The sequence below is a fragment of the Ambystoma mexicanum genome, unplaced genomic scaffold, assembly GCF_040938575.1.
Source record: "Ambystoma mexicanum isolate Mex_15411 unplaced genomic scaffold, UKY_AmexF1_1 Mex_scaf20, whole genome shotgun sequence".
NCBI lineage: Eukaryota > Metazoa > Chordata > Amphibia > Caudata > Ambystomatidae > Ambystoma > Ambystoma mexicanum.
In genome coordinates, this window is record NW_027182434.1 from 79,545 (window position 1) to 94,724 (window position 15,180).

General features: G+C 51.1%; 6 non-coding genes across 6 annotated transcripts; all 6 read right to left on the bottom strand.

Moving 5' to 3' along the window:
- Positions 1-428: 428 nt before the first annotated feature.
- On the bottom strand, positions 429-500 carry TRNAD-GUC (transfer RNA aspartic acid (anticodon GUC)). The gene has a single exon. It is a non-coding gene; the product is annotated as a tRNA-Asp (tRNA).
- Positions 501-1,896: 1,396 nt separating this feature from the next.
- TRNAD-GUC (transfer RNA aspartic acid (anticodon GUC)) lies at positions 1,897-1,968 on the bottom strand. Its single transcript has one exon. It is a non-coding gene; the product is annotated as a tRNA-Asp (tRNA).
- Positions 1,969-6,272: 4,304 nt separating this feature from the next.
- On the bottom strand, positions 6,273-6,344 carry TRNAD-GUC (transfer RNA aspartic acid (anticodon GUC)). The gene has a single exon. It is a non-coding gene; the product is annotated as a tRNA-Asp (tRNA).
- A 1,396-nt stretch (positions 6,345-7,740) lies between these two features.
- TRNAD-GUC (transfer RNA aspartic acid (anticodon GUC)) lies at positions 7,741-7,812 on the bottom strand. The gene has a single exon. It is a non-coding gene; the product is annotated as a tRNA-Asp (tRNA).
- Positions 7,813-9,208: 1,396 nt separating this feature from the next.
- Positions 9,209-9,280, bottom strand: TRNAD-GUC (transfer RNA aspartic acid (anticodon GUC)). Its single transcript has one exon. It is a non-coding gene; the product is annotated as a tRNA-Asp (tRNA).
- A 1,396-nt stretch (positions 9,281-10,676) lies between these two features.
- On the bottom strand, positions 10,677-10,748 carry TRNAD-GUC (transfer RNA aspartic acid (anticodon GUC)). The gene has a single exon. It is a non-coding gene; the product is annotated as a tRNA-Asp (tRNA).
- Between the last annotated feature and the right edge of the window lie 4,432 nt (positions 10,749-15,180).

A 15,180-nucleotide genomic window follows, 5' to 3' on the forward strand; every position in this document is an offset into this window, starting at 1 on the left:
GTGTGATGTATCACCAGGAGAGGCTGAGATGAGAGTAAGGGTTCACGCGTGTGCCCGGACCGAGGTTAATGATGGGATTAGAGCTAGGGTTAGATGCAGGGAAAGAGTGAGAGTTATAATTAGGGATAAAGCTAACAGGTGATCATTACTCGTCATGTAACATGATACAAAGGGTCAGAAGAGGAACTGATTCAGGGTTACAATTTGGACTTCGCAGACAACAGGAGCACTAAATGGTGCTGAGGGGGACTCAATAAAGTGGACCGGCCGCCTAATGTAAGCAATTGTGCACAAATATTGTACGATGACTAGCGTTGCCGGTGCTTTTTTCTTAAAGAGTCAGTTCTTGGCACCCATTCCCTACTTGACTCAGCCTAATCTTCAAGAATATTTGTCAAGAACTAAAAAAAATCCAGAAAAGGTTTAACCTCCCCGTCGGGGAATTGAACCCCGGTCTCCCGCGTGACAGGCGGGGATACTGACCACTATACTAACGAGGAGACGTGAGGGCATGAAATGAACAGCTGCTGATGTCTGCACAGCATCCAGCGACCACCTAGATGGCCTAGGGGGTCTCATTTTCCCCCGTCAAACGGCTTGCCCGATCTAAGGCTAATTTCTTTCTTTTTATCGGCACCAGGCTTAAAACTCAGTTTAAGGCGATAGTTCCGGGCTATGTTTGACTCCAGAGTTGAATCTGTCATCCCGCATTTCCTCAGCAAATCAAGCTACCCATCTCAAGTCTCATGAGCTGAGGACGGCAAAGTCCCTGTGGGCTTAGGACAGTCAAAGAAACCCCTGGGCTGCATGCTAAGCCCCTTTTCGGCTTCACTTTCCGAATCCTGCCCTAGCTTGCGATTAGTTTTTTTCTCACTTCTTGCCCCCATCTCCCACCTTGCCTCATGGTCTCCCCTCCTCTGCGCACCTGACAGTTTGCCTGCCCTTCCACTGCCTGTCTCCAGACTTTCCAAGGAGAAAAGGCAAAGCACTAAAGCGGGCCGGGCAACGGGTCAAGTTCCGCTTTCGGCGACTAGCAGGGAGGTAGCGTGGCCGAGCGGTCTAAGGCGCTGGATTAAGGCTCCAGTCTCTTCGGAGGCGTGGGTTCAAATCCCACCGCTGCCACTTTTCCTGGCCTTGCATTTTAAAGAAGAACGTAACGTTGACCTCTTCCTTCATTAGTGCCACCTCTGTCGCAATGAGCAAGCGGATGGTATGCCACACCCTGCAGGAAAAAGGTTTCGCTTCTGACGTCTTGCTTTTCTGGACATCCAGTCTCAAGTTTCCCATCTGGAACGGCGCTCCCTGCTGCTTTGTGAAGGCTTGCTGCAAGAGCCTTCGAAACCCAGGAGCTCTTGCGTTGAGCTGTGACGCGTCCTGGGAAGACCTCCCGTTGCAGCGGAATGAGCCCCACTTCCAGGGCGTGCTGGTAGCAAATTTCCCACAGCCCACAGGGAGCAAACGATCCCAGGTGTGATGTATCACCAGGAGAGGCTGAGATGAGAGTAAGGGTTCACGCGTGTGCCCGGACCGAGGTTAATGATGGGATTAGAGCTAGGGTTAGATGCAGGGAAAGAGTGAGAGTTATAATTAGGGATAAAGCTAACAGGTGATCATTACTCGTCATGTAACATGATACAAAGGGTCAGAAGAGGAACTGATTCAGGGTTACAATTTGGACTTCGCAGACAACAGGAGCACTAAATGGTGCTGAGGGGGACTCAATAAAGTGGACCGGCCGCCTAATGTAAGCAATTGTGCACAAATATTGTACGATGACTAGCGTTGCCGGTGCTTTTTTCTTAAAGAGTCAGTTCTTGGCACCCATTCCCTACTTGACTCAGCCTAATCTTCAAGAATATTTGTCAAGAACTAAAAAAAATCCAGAAAAGGTTTAACCTCCCCGTCGGGGAATTGAACCCCGGTCTCCCGCGTGACAGGCGGGGATACTGACCACTATACTAACGAGGAGACGTGAGGGCATGAAATGAACAGCTGCTGATGTCTGCACAGCATCCAGCGACCACCTAGATGGCCTAGGGGGTCTCATTTTCCCCCGTCAAACGGCTTGCCCGATCTAAGGCTAATTTCTTTCTTTTTATCGGCACCAGGCTTAAAACTCAGTTTAAGGCGATAGTTCCGGGCTATGTTTGACTCCAGAGTTGAATCTGTCATCCCGCATTTCCTCAGCAAATCAAGCTACCCATCTCAAGTCTCATGAGCTGAGGACGGCAAAGTCCCTGTGGGCTTAGGACAGTCAAAGAAACCCCTGGGCTGCATGCTAAGCCCCTTTTCGGCTTCACTTTCCGAATCCTGCCCTAGCTTGCGATTAGTTTTTTTCTCACTTCTTGCCCCCATCTCCCACCTTGCCTCATGGTCTCCCCTCCTCTGCGCACCTGACAGTTTGCCTGCCCTTCCACTGCCTGTCTCCAGACTTTCCAAGGAGAAAAGGCAAAGCACTAAAGCGGGCCGGGCAACGGGTCAAGTTCCGCTTTCGGCGACTAGCAGGGAGGTAGCGTGGCCGAGCGGTCTAAGGCGCTGGATTAAGGCTCCAGTCTCTTCGGAGGCGTGGGTTCAAATCCCACCGCTGCCACTTTTCCTGGCCTTGCATTTTAAAGAAGAACGTAACGTTGACCTCTTCCTTCATTAGTGCCAGCTCTGTCGCAATGAGCAAGCGGATGGTATGCCACACCCTGCAGGAAAAAGGTTTCGCTTCTGACGTCTTGCTTTTCTGGACATCCAGTCTCAAGTTTCCCATCTGGAACGGCGCTCCCTGCTGCTTTGTGAAGGCTTGCTGCAAGAGCCTTCGAAACCCAGGAGCTCTTGCGTTGAGCTGTGACGCGTCCTGGGAAGACCTCCCGTTGCAGCGGAATGAGCCCCACTTCCAGGGCGTGCTGGTAGCAAATTTCCCACAGCCCACAGGGAGCAAACGATCCCAGGTGTGATGTATCACCAGGAGAGGCTGAGATGAGAGTAAGGGTTCACGCGTGTGCCCGGACCGAGGTTAATGATGGGATTAGAGCTAGGGTTAGATGCAGGGAAAGAGTGAGAGTTATAATTAGGGATAAAGCTAACAGGTGATCATTACTCGTCATGTAACATGATACAAAGGGTCAGAAGAGGAACTGATTCAGGGTTACAATTTGGACTTCGCAGACAACAGGAGCACTAAATGGTGCTGAGGGGGACTCAATAAAGTGGACCGGCCGCCTAATGTAAGCAATTGTGCACAAATATTGTACGATGACTAGCGTTGCCGGTGCTTTTTTCTTAAAGAGTCAGTTCTTGGCACCCATTCCCTACTTGACTCAGCCTAATCTTCAAGAATATTTGTCAAGAACTAAAAAAAATCCAGAAAAGGTTTAACCTCCCCATCGTCTCCCGCGTGACAGGCGGGGATACTGACCACTATACTAACGAGGAGACGTGAGGGCATGAAATGAACAGCTGCTGATGTCTGCACAGCATCCAGCGACCACCTAGATGGCCTAGGGGGTCTCATTTTCCCCCGTCAAACGGCTTGCCCGATCTAAGGCTAATTTCTTTCTTTTTATCGGCACCAGGCTTAAAACTCAGTTTAAGGCGATAGTTCCGGGCTATGTTTGACTCCAGAGTTGAATCTGTCATCCCTCATTTCCTCAGCAAATCAAGCTACCCATCTCAAGTCTCATGAGCTGAGGACGGCAAAGTTCCTGTGGGCTTAGGACAGTCAAAGAAACCCCTGGGCTGCATGCTAAGCCCCTTTTCGGCTTCACTTTCCGAATCCTGCCCTAGCTTGCGATTAGTTTTTTTCTCACTTCTTGCCCCCAACTCCCACCTTGCCTCATGGTCTCCCCTCCTCTGCGCACCTGACAGTTTGCCTGCCCTTCCACTGCCTGTCTCCAGACTTTCCAAGGAGAAAAGGCAAAGCACTAAAGCGGGCCGGGCAACGGGTCAAGTTCCGCTTTCGGCGACTAGCAGGGAGGTAGCGTGGCCGAGCGGTCTAAGGTGCTGGATTAAGGCTCCAGTCTCTTCGGAGGCGTGGGTTCAAATCCCACCGCTGCCACTTTTCCTGGCCTTGCATTTTAAAGAAGAACGTAACGTTGACCTCTTCCTTCATTAGTGCCAGCTCTGTCGCAATGAGCAAGCGGATGGTATGCCACACCCTGCAGGAAAAAGGTTTCGCTTCTGACGTCTTGCTTTTCTGGACATCCAGTTTCAAGTTTCCCATCTGGAACGGCGCTCCCTGCTGCTTTGTGAAGGCTTGCTGCAAGAGCCTTCGAAACCCAGGAGCTCTTGCGTTGAGCTGTGACGCGTCCTGGGAAGACCTCCCGTTGCAGCGGAATGAGCCCCACTTCCAGGGCGTGCTGGTAGCAAATTTCCCACAGCCCACAGGGAGCAAACGATCCCAGGTGTGATGTATCACCAGGAGAGGCTGAGATGAGAGTAAGGGTTCACGCGTGTGCCCGGACCGAGGTTAATGATGGGATTAGAGCTAGGGTTAGATGCAGGGAAAGAGTGAGAGTTATAATTAGGGATAAAGCTAACAGGTGATCATTACTCGTCATGTAACATGATACAAAGGGTCAGAAGAGGAACTGATTCAGGGTTACAATTTGGACTTCGCAGACAACAGGAGCACTAAATGGTGCTGAGGGGGACTCAATAAAGTGGACCGGCCGCCTAATGTAAGCAATTGTGCACAAATATTGTACGATGACTAGCGTTGCCGGTGCTTTTTTCTTAAAGAGTCAGTTCTTGGCACCCATTCCCTACTTGACTCAGCCTAATCTTCAAGAATATTTGTCAAGAACTAAAAAAAATCCAGAAAAGGTTTAACCTCCCCGTCGGGGGTCTCCCGCGTGACAGGCGGGGATACTGACCACTATACTAACGAGGAGACGTGAGGGCATGAAATGAACAGCTGCTGATGTCTGCACAGCATCCAGCGACCACCTAGATGGCCTAGGGGGTCTCATTTTCCCCCGTCAAACGGCTTGCCCGATCTAAGGCTAATTTCTTTCTTTTTATCGGCACCAGGCTTAAAACTCAGTTTAAGGCGATAGTTCCGGGCTATGTTTGACTCCAGAGTTGAATCTGTCATCCCGCATTTCCTCAGCAAATCAAGCTACCCATCTCAAGTCTCATGAGCTGAGGACGGCAAAGTCCCTGTGGGCTTAGGACAGTCAAAGAAACCCCTGGGCTGCATGCTAAGCCCCTTTTCGGCTTCACTTTCCGAATCCTGCCCTAGCTTGCGATTAGTTTTTTTCTCACTTCTTGCCCCCAACTCCCACCTTGCCTCATGGTCTCCCCTCCTCTGCGCACCTGACAGTTTGCCTGCCCTTCCACTGCCTGTCTCCAGACTTTCCAAGGAGAAAAGGCAAAGCACTAAAGCGGGCCGGGCAACGGGTCAAGTTCCGCTTTCGGCGACTAGCAGGGAGGTAGCGTGGCCGAGCGGTCTAAGGTGCTGGATTAAGGCTCCAGTCTCTTCGGAGGCGTGGGTTCAAATCCCACCGCTGCCACTTTTCCTGGCCTTGCATTTTAAAGAAGAACGTAACGTTGACCTCTTCCTTCATTAGTGCCAGCTCTGTCGCAATGAGCAAGCGGATGGTATGCCACACCCTGCAGGAAAAAGGTTTCGCTTCTGACGTCTTGCTTTTCTGGACATCCAGTCTCAAGTTTCCCATCTGGAACGGCGCTCCCTGCTGCTTTGTGAAGGCTTGCTGCAAGAGCCTTCGAAACCCAGGAGCTCTTGCGTTGAGCTGTGACGCGTCCTGGGAAGACCTCCCGTTGCAGCGGAATGAGCCCCACTTCCAGGGCGTGCTGGTAGCAAATTTCCCACAGCCCACAGGGAGCAAACGATCCCAGGTGTGATGTATCACCAGGAGAGGCTGAGATGAGAGTAAGGGTTCACGCGTGTGCCCGGACCGAGGTTAATGATGGGATTAGAGCTAGGGTTAGATGCAGGGAAAGAGTGAGAGTTATAATTAGGGATAAAGCTAACAGGTGATCATTACTCGTCATGTAACATGATACAAAGGGTCAGAAGAGGAACTGATTCAGGGTTACAATTTGGACTTCGCAGACAACAGGAGCACTAAATGGTGCTGAGGGGGACTCAATAAAGTGGACCGGCCGCCTAATGTAAGCAATTGTGCACAAATATTGTACGATGACTAGCGTTGCCGGTGCTTTTTTCTTAAAGAGTCAGTTCTTGGCACCCATTCCCTACTTGACTCAGCCTAATCTTCAAGAATATTTGTCAAGAACTAAAAAAAATCCAGAAAAGGTTTAACCTCCCCGTCGGGGAATTGAACCCCGGTCTCCCGCGTGACAGGCGGGGATACTGACCACTATACTAACGAGGAGACGTGAGGGCATGAAATGAACAGCTGCTGATGTCTGCACAGCATCCAGCGACCACCTAGATGGCCTAGGGGGTCTCATTTTCCCCCGTCAAACGGCTTGCCCGATCTAAGGCTAATTTCTTTCTTTTTATCGGCACCAGGCTTAAAACTCAGTTTAAGGCGATAGTTCCGGGCTATGTTTGACTCCAGAGTTGAATCTGTCATCCCGCATTTCCTCAGCAAATCAAGCTACCCATCTCAAGTCTCATGAGCTGAGGACGGCAAAGTCCCTGTGGGCTTAGGACAGTCAAAGAAACCCCTGGGCTGCATGCTAAGCCCCTTTTCGGCTTCACTTTCCGAATCCTGCCCTAGCTTGCGATTAGTTTTTTTCTCACTTCTTGCCCCCATCTCCCACCTTGCCTCATGGTCTCCCCTCCTCTGCGCACCTGACAGTTTGCCTGCCCTTCCACTGCCTGTCTCCAGACTTTCCAAGGAGAAAAGGCAAAGCACTAAAGCGGGCCGGGCAACGGGTCAAGTTCCGCTTTCGGCGACTAGCAGGGAGGTAGCGTGGCCGAGCGGTCTAAGGCGCTGGATTAAGGCTCCAGTCTCTTCGGAGGCGTGGGTTCAAATCCCACCGCTGCCACTTTTCCTGGCCTTGCATTTTAAAGAAGAACGTAACGTTGACCTCTTCCTTCATTAGTGCCACCTCTGTCGCAATGAGCAAGCGGATGGTATGCCACACCCTGCAGGAAAAAGGTTTCGCTTCTGACGTCTTGCTTTTCTGGACATCCAGTCTCAAGTTTCCCATCTGGAACGGCGCTCCCTGCTGCTTTGTGAAGGCTTGCTGCAAGAGCCTTCGAAACCCAGGAGCTCTTGCGTTGAGCTGTGACGCGTCCTGGGAAGACCTCCCGTTGCAGCGGAATGAGCCCCACTTCCAGGGCGTGCTGGTAGCAAATTTCCCACAGCCCACAGGGAGCAAACGATCCCAGGTGTGATGTATCACCAGGAGAGGCTGAGATGAGAGTAAGGGTTCACGCGTGTGCCCGGACCGAGGTTAATGATGGGATTAGAGCTAGGGTTAGATGCAGGGAAAGAGTGAGAGTTATAATTAGGGATAAAGCTAACAGGTGATCATTACTCGTCATGTAACATGATACAAAGGGTCAGAAGAGGAACTGATTCAGGGTTACAATTTGGACTTCGCAGACAACAGGAGCACTAAATGGTGCTGAGGGGGACTCAATAAAGTGGACCGGCCGCCTAATGTAAGCAATTGTGCACAAATATTGTACGATGACTAGCGTTGCCGGTGCTTTTTTCTTAAAGAGTCAGTTCTTGGCACCCATTCCCTACTTGACTCAGCCTAATCTTCAAGAATATTTGTCAAGAACTAAAAAAAATCCAGAAAAGGTTTAACCTCCCCGTCGGGGAATTGAACCCCGGTCTCCCGCGTGACAGGCGGGGATACTGACCACTATACTAACGAGGAGACGTGAGGGCATGAAATGAACAGCTGCTGATGTCTGCACAGCATCCAGCGACCACCTAGATGGCCTAGGGGGTCTCATTTTCCCCCGTCAAACGGCTTGCCCGATCTAAGGCTAATTTCTTTCTTTTTATCGGCACCAGGCTTAAAACTCAGTTTAAGGCGATAGTTCCGGGCTATGTTTGACTCCAGAGTTGAATCTGTCATCCCGCATTTCCTCAGCAAATCAAGCTACCCATCTCAAGTCTCATGAGCTGAGGACGGCAAAGTCCCTGTGGGCTTAGGACAGTCAAAGAAACCCCTGGGCTGCATGCTAAGCCCCTTTTCGGCTTCACTTTCCGAATCCTGCCCTAGCTTGCGATTAGTTTTTTTCTCACTTCTTGCCCCCATCTCCCACCTTGCCTCATGGTCTCCCCTCCTCTGCGCACCTGACAGTTTGCCTGCCCTTCCACTGCCTGTCTCCAGACTTTCCAAGGAGAAAAGGCAAAGCACTAAAGCGGGCCGGGCAACGGGTCAAGTTCCGCTTTCGGCGACTAGCAGGGAGGTAGCGTGGCCGAGCGGTCTAAGGCGCTGGATTAAGGCTCCAGTCTCTTCGGAGGCGTGGGTTCAAATCCCACCGCTGCCACTTTTCCTGGCCTTGCATTTTAAAGAAGAACGTAACGTTGACCTCTTCCTTCATTAGTGCCACCTCTGTCGCAATGAGCAAGCGGATGGTATGCCACACCCTGCAGGAAAAAGGTTTCGCTTCTGACGTCTTGCTTTTCTGGACATCCAGTCTCAAGTTTCCCATCTGGAACGGCGCTCCCTGCTGCTTTGTGAAGACTTGCTGCAAGAGCCTTCGAAACCCAGGAGCTCTTGCGTTGAGCTGTGACGCGTCCTGGGAAGACCTCCCGTTGCAGCGGAATGAGCCCCACTTCCAGGGCGTGCTGGTAGCAAATTTCCCACAGCCCACAGGGAGCAAACGATCCCAGGTGTGATGTATCACCAGGAGAGGCTGAGATGAGAGTAAGGGTTCACGCGTGTGCCCGGACCGAGGTTAATGATGGGATTAGAGCTAGGGTTAGATGCAGGGAAAGAGTGAGAGTTATAATTAGGGATAAAGCTAACAGGTGATCATTACTCGTCATGTAACATGATACAAAGGGTCAGAAGAGGAACTGATTCAGGGTTACAATTTGGACTTCGCAGACAACAGGAGCACTAAATGGTGCTGAGGGGGACTCAATAAAGTGGACCGGCCGCCTAATGTAAGCAATTGTGCACAAATATTGTACGATGACTAGCGTTGCCGGTGCTTTTTTCTTAAAGAGTCAGTTCTTGGCACCCATTCCCTACTTGACTCAGCCTAATCTTCAAGAATATTTGTCAAGAACTAAAAAAAATCCAGAAAAGGTTTAACCTCCCCGTCGGGGAATTGAACCCCGGTCTCCCGCGTGACAGGCGGGGATACTGACCACTATACTAACGAGGAGACGTGAGGGCATGAATTGAACAGCTGCTGATGTCTGCACAGCATCCAGCGACCACCTAGATGGCCTAGGGGGTCTCATTTTCCCCCGTCAAACGGCTTGCCCGATCTAAGGCTAATTTCTTTCTTTTTATCGGCACCAGGCTTAAAACTCAGTTTAAGGCGATAGTTCCGGGCTATGTTTGACTCCAGAGTTGAATCTGTCATCCCGCATTTCCTCAGCAAATCAAGCTACCCATCTCAAGTCTCATGAGCTGAGGACGGCAAAGTCCCTGTGGGCTTAGGACAGTCAAAGAAACCCCTGGGCTGCATGCTAAGCCCCTTTTCGGCTTCACTTTCCGAATCCTGCCCTAGCTTGCGATTAGTTTTTTTCTCACTTCTTGCCCCCATCTCCCACCTTGCCTCATGGTCTCCCCTCCTCTGCGCACCTGACAGTTTGCCTGCCCTTCCACTGCCTGTCTCCAGACTTTCCAAGGAGAAAAGGCAAAGCACTAAAGCGGGCCGGGCAACGGGTCAAGTTCCGCTTTCGGCGACTAGCAGGGAGGTAGCGTGGCCGAGCGGTCTAAGGCGCTGGATTAAGGCTCCAGTCTCTTCGGAGGCGTGGGTTCAAATCCCACCGCTGCCACTTTTCCTGGCCTTGCATTTTAAAGAAGAACGTAACGTTGACCTCTTCCTTCATTAGTGCCAGCTCTGTCGCAATGAGCAAGCGGATGGTATGCCACACCCTGCAGGAAAAAGGTTTCGCTTCTGACGTCTTGCTTTTCTGGACATCCAGTCTCAAGTTTCCCATCTGGAACGGCGCTCCCTGCTGCTTTGTGAAGGCTTGCTGCAAGAGCCTTCGAAACCCAGGAGCTCTTGCGTTGAGCTGTGACGCGTCCTGGGAAGACCTCCCGTTGCAGCGGAATGAGCCCCACTTCCAGGGCGTGCTGGTAGCAAATTTCCCACAGCCCACAGGGAGCAAACGATCCCAGGTGTGATGTATCACCAGGAGAGGCTGAGATGAGAGTAAGGGTTCACGCGTGTGCCCGGACCGAGGTTAATGATGGGATTAGAGCTAGGGTTAGATGCAGGGAAAGAGTGAGAGTTATAATTAGGGATAAAGCTAACAGGTGATCATTACTCGTCATGTAACATGATACAAAGGGTCAGAAGAGGAACTGATTCAGGGTTACAATTTGGACTTCGCAGACAACAGGAGCACTAAATGGTGCTGAGGGGGACTCAATAAAGTGGACCGGCCGCCTAATGTAAGCAATTGTGCACAAATATTGTACGATGACTAGCGTTGCCGGTGCTTTTTTCTTAAAGAGTCAGTTCTTGGCACCCATTCCCTACTTGACTCAGCCTAATCTTCAAGAATATTTGTCAAGAACTAAAAAAAATCCAGAAAAGGTTTAACCTCCCCGTCGGGGAATTGAACCCCGGTCTCCCGCGTGACAGGCGGGGATACTGACCACTATACTAACGAGGAGACGTGAGGGCATGAAATGAACAGCTGCTGATGTCTGCACAGCATCCAGCGACCACCTAGATGGCCTAGGGGGTCTCATTTTCCCCCGTCAAACGGCTTGCCCGATCTAAGGCTAATTTCTTTCTTTTTATCGGCACCAGGCTTAAAACTCAGTTTAAGGCGATAGTTCCGGGCTATGTTTGACTCCAGAGTTGAATCTGTCATCCCGCATTTCCTCAGCAAATCAAGCTACCCATCTCAAGTCTCATGAGCTGAGGACGGCAAAGTCCCTGTGGGCTTAGGACAGTCAAAGAAACCCCTGGGCTGCATGCTAAGCCCCTTTTCGGCTTCACTTTCCGAATCCTGCCCTAGCTTGCGATTAGTTTTTTTCTCACTTCTTGCCCCCAACTCCCACCTTGCCTCATGGTCTCCCCTCCTCTGCGCACCTGACAGTTTGCCTGCCCTTCCACTGCCTGTCTCCAGACTTTCCAAGGAGAAAAGGCAAAGCACTAAAGCGGGCCGGGCAACGGGTCAAGTTCCGCTTTCGGCGACTAGCAGGGAGGTAGCGTGGCCGAGCGGTCTAAGGTGCTGGATTAAGGCTCCAGTCTCTTCGGAGGCGTGGGTTCAAATCCCACCGCTGCCACTTTTCCTGGCCTTGCATTTTAAAGAAGAACGTAACGTTGACCTCTTCCTTCATTAGTGCCAGCTCTGTCGCAATGAGCAAGCGGATGGTATGCCACACCCTGCAGGAAAAAGGTTTCGCTTCTGACGTCTTGCTTTTCTGGACATCCAGTCTCAAGTTTCCCATCTGGAACGGCGCTCCCTGCTGCTTTGTGAAGACTTGCTGCAAGAGCCTTCGAAACCCAGGAGCTCTTGCGTTGAGCTGTGACGCGTCCTGGGAAGACCTCCCGTTGCAGCGGAATGAGCCCCACTTCCAGGGCGTGCTGGTAGCAAATTTCCCACAGCCCACAGGGAGCAAACGATCCCAGGTGTGATGTATCACCAGGAGAGGCTGAGATGAGAGTAAGGGTTCACGCGTGTGCCCGGACCGAGGTTAATGATGGGATTAGAGCTAGGGTTAGATGCAGGGAAAGAGTGAGAGTTATAATTAGGGATAAAGCTAACAGGTGATCATTACTCGTCATGTAACATGATACAAAGGGTCAGAAGAGGAACTGATTCAGGGTTACAATTTGGACTTCGCAGACAACAGGAGCACTAAATGGTGCTGAGGGGGACTCAATAAAGTGGACCGGCCGCCTAATGTAAGCAATTGTGCACAAATATTGTACGATGACTAGCGTTGCCGGTGCTTTTTTCTTAAAGAGTCAGTTCTTGGCACCCATTCCCTACTTGACTCAGCCTAATCTTCAAGAATATTTGTCAAGAACTAAAAAAAATCCAGAAAAGGTTTAACCTCCCCGTCGGGGAACCCCGGTCTCCCGCGTGACAGGCGGGGATACTGACCACTATACTAACGAGGAGACTTGAGGGCATGAAATGAACAGCTGCTGATGTCTGCACAGCATCCAGCGACCACCTAGATGGCCTAGGGGGTCTCATTTTCCCCCGTCAAACGGCTTGCCCGATCTAAGGCTAATTTCTTTCTTTTTATCGGCACCAGGCTTAAAACTCAGTTTAAGGCGATAGTTCCGGGCTATGTTTGACTCCAGAGTTGAATCTGTCATCCCGCATTTCCTCAGCAAATCAAGCTACCCATCTCAAGTCTCATGAGCTGAGGACGGCAAAGTCCCTGTGGGCTTAGGACAGTCAAAGAAACCCCTGGGCTGCATGCTAAGCCCCTTTTCGGCTTCACTTTCCGAATCCTGCCCTAGCTTGCGATTAGTTTTTTTCTCACTTCTTGCCCCCATCTCCCACCTTGCCTCATGGTCTCCCCTCCTCTGCGCACCTGACAGTTTGCCTGCCCTTCCACTGCCTGTCTCCAGACTTTCCAAGGAGAAAAGGCAAAGCACTAAAGCGGGCCGGGCAACGGGTCAAGTTCCGCTTTCGGCGACTAGCAGGGAGGTAGTGTGGCCGAGCGGTCTAAGGCGCTGGATTAAGGCTCCAGTCTCTTCGGAGGCGTGGGTTCAAATCCCACCGCTGCCACTTTTCCTGGCCTTGCATTTTAAAGAAGAACGTAACGTTGACCTCTTCCTTCATTAGTGCCACCTCTGTCGCAATGAGCAAGCGGATGGTATGCCACACCCTGCAGGAAAAAGGTTTCGCTTCTGACGTCTTGCTTTTCTGGACATCCAGTCTCAAGTTTCCCATCTGGAACGGCGCTCCCTGCTGCTTTGTGAAGGCTTGCTGCAAGAGCCTTCGAAACCCAGGAGCTCTTGCGTTGAGCTGTGACGCGTCCTGGGAAGACCTCCCGTTGCAGCGGAATGAGCCCCACTTCCAGGGCGTGCTGGTAGCAAATTTCCCACAGCCCACAGGGAGCAAACGATCCCAGGTGTGATGTATCACCAGGAGAGGCTGAGATGAGAGTAAGGGTTCACGCGTGTGCCCGGACCGAGGTTAATGATGGGATTAGAGCTAGGGTTAGATGCAGGGAAAGAGTGAGAGTTATAATTAGGGATAAAGCTAACAGGTGATCATTACTCGTCATGTAACATGATACAAAGGGTCAGAAGAGGAACTGATTCAGGGTTACAATTTGGACTTCGCAGACAACAGGAGCACTAAATGGTGCTGAGGGGGACTCAATAAAGTGGACCGGCCGCCTAATGTAAGCAATTGTGCACAAATATTGTACGATGACTAGCGTTGCCGGTGCTTTTTTCTTAAAGAGTCAGTTCTTGGCACCCATTCCCTACTTGACTCAGCCTAATCTTCAAGAATATTTGTCAAGAACTAAAAAAAATCCAGAAAAGGTTTAACCTCCCCATCGTCTCCCGCGTGACAGGCGGGGATACTGACCACTATACTAACGAGGAGACGTGAGGGCATGAAATGAACAGCTGCTGATGTCTGCACAGCATCCAGCGACCACCTAGATGGCCTAGGGGGTCTCATTTTCCCCCGTCAAACGGCTTGCCCGATCTAAGGCTAATTTCTTTCTTTTTATCGGCACCAGGCTTAAAACTCAGTTTAAGGCGATAGTTCCGGGCTATGTTTGACTCCAGAGTTGAATCTGTCATCCCGCATTTCCTCAGCAAATCAAGCTACCCATCTCAAGTCTCATGAGCTGAGGACGGCAAAGTTCCTGTGGGCTTAGGACAGTCAAAGAAACCCCTGGGCTGCATGCTAAGCCCCTTTTCGGCTTCACTTTCCGAATCCTGCCCTAGCTTGCGATTAGTTTTTTTCTCACTTCTTGCCCCCAACTCCCACCTTGCCTCATGGTCTCCCCTCCTCTGCGCACCTGACAGTTTGCCTGCCCTTCCACTGCCTGTCTCCAGACTTTCCAAGGAGAAAAGGCAAAGCACTAAAGCGGGCCGGGCAACGGGTCAAGTTCCGCTTTCGGCGACTAGCAGGGAGGTAGCGTGGCCGAGCGGTCTAAGGTGCTGGATTAAGGCTCCAGTCTCTTCGGAGGCGTGGGTTCAAATCCCACCGCTGCCACTTTTCCTGGCCTTGCATTTTAAAGAAGAACGTAACGTTGACCTCTTCCTTCATTAGTGCCAGCTCTGTCGCAATGAGCAAGCGGATGGTATGCCACACCCTGCAGGAAAAAGGTTTCGCTTCTGACGTCTTGCTTTTCTGGACATCCAGTCTCAAGTTTCCCATCTGGAACGGCGCTCCCTGCTGCTTTGTGAAGGCTTGCTGCAAGAGCCTTCGAAACCCAGGAGCTCTTGCGTTGAGCTGTGACGCGTCCTGGGAAGACCTCCCGTTGCAGCGGAATGAGCCCCACTTCCAGGGCGTGCTGGTAGCAAATTTCCCACAGCCCACAGGGAGCAAACGATCCCAGGTGTGATGTATCACCAGGAGAGGCTGAGATGAGAGTAAGGGTTCACGCGTGTGCCCGGACCGAGGTTAATGATGGGATTAGAGCTAGGGTTAGATGCAGGGAAAGAGTGAGAGTTATAATTAGGGATAAAGCTAACAGGTGATCATTACTCGTCATGTAACATGATACAAAGGGTCAGAAGAGGAACTGATTCAGGGTTACAATTTGGACTTCGCAGACAACAGGAGCACTAAATGGTGCTGAGGGGGACTCAATAAAGTGGACCGGCCGCCTAATGTAAGCAATTGTGCACAAATATTGTACGATGACTAGCGTTGCCGGTGCTTTTTTCTTAAAGAGTCAGTTCTTGGCACCCATTCCCTACTTGACTCAGCCTAATCTTCAAGAATATTTGTCAAGAACTAAAAAAAATCCAGAAAAGGTTTAACCTCCCCGTCGGGGGTCTCCCGCGTGACAGGCGGGGATACTGACCACTATACTAACGAGGAGACGTGAGGGCATGAAATGAACAGCTGCTGATGTCTGCACAGCATCCAGCGACCACCTAGA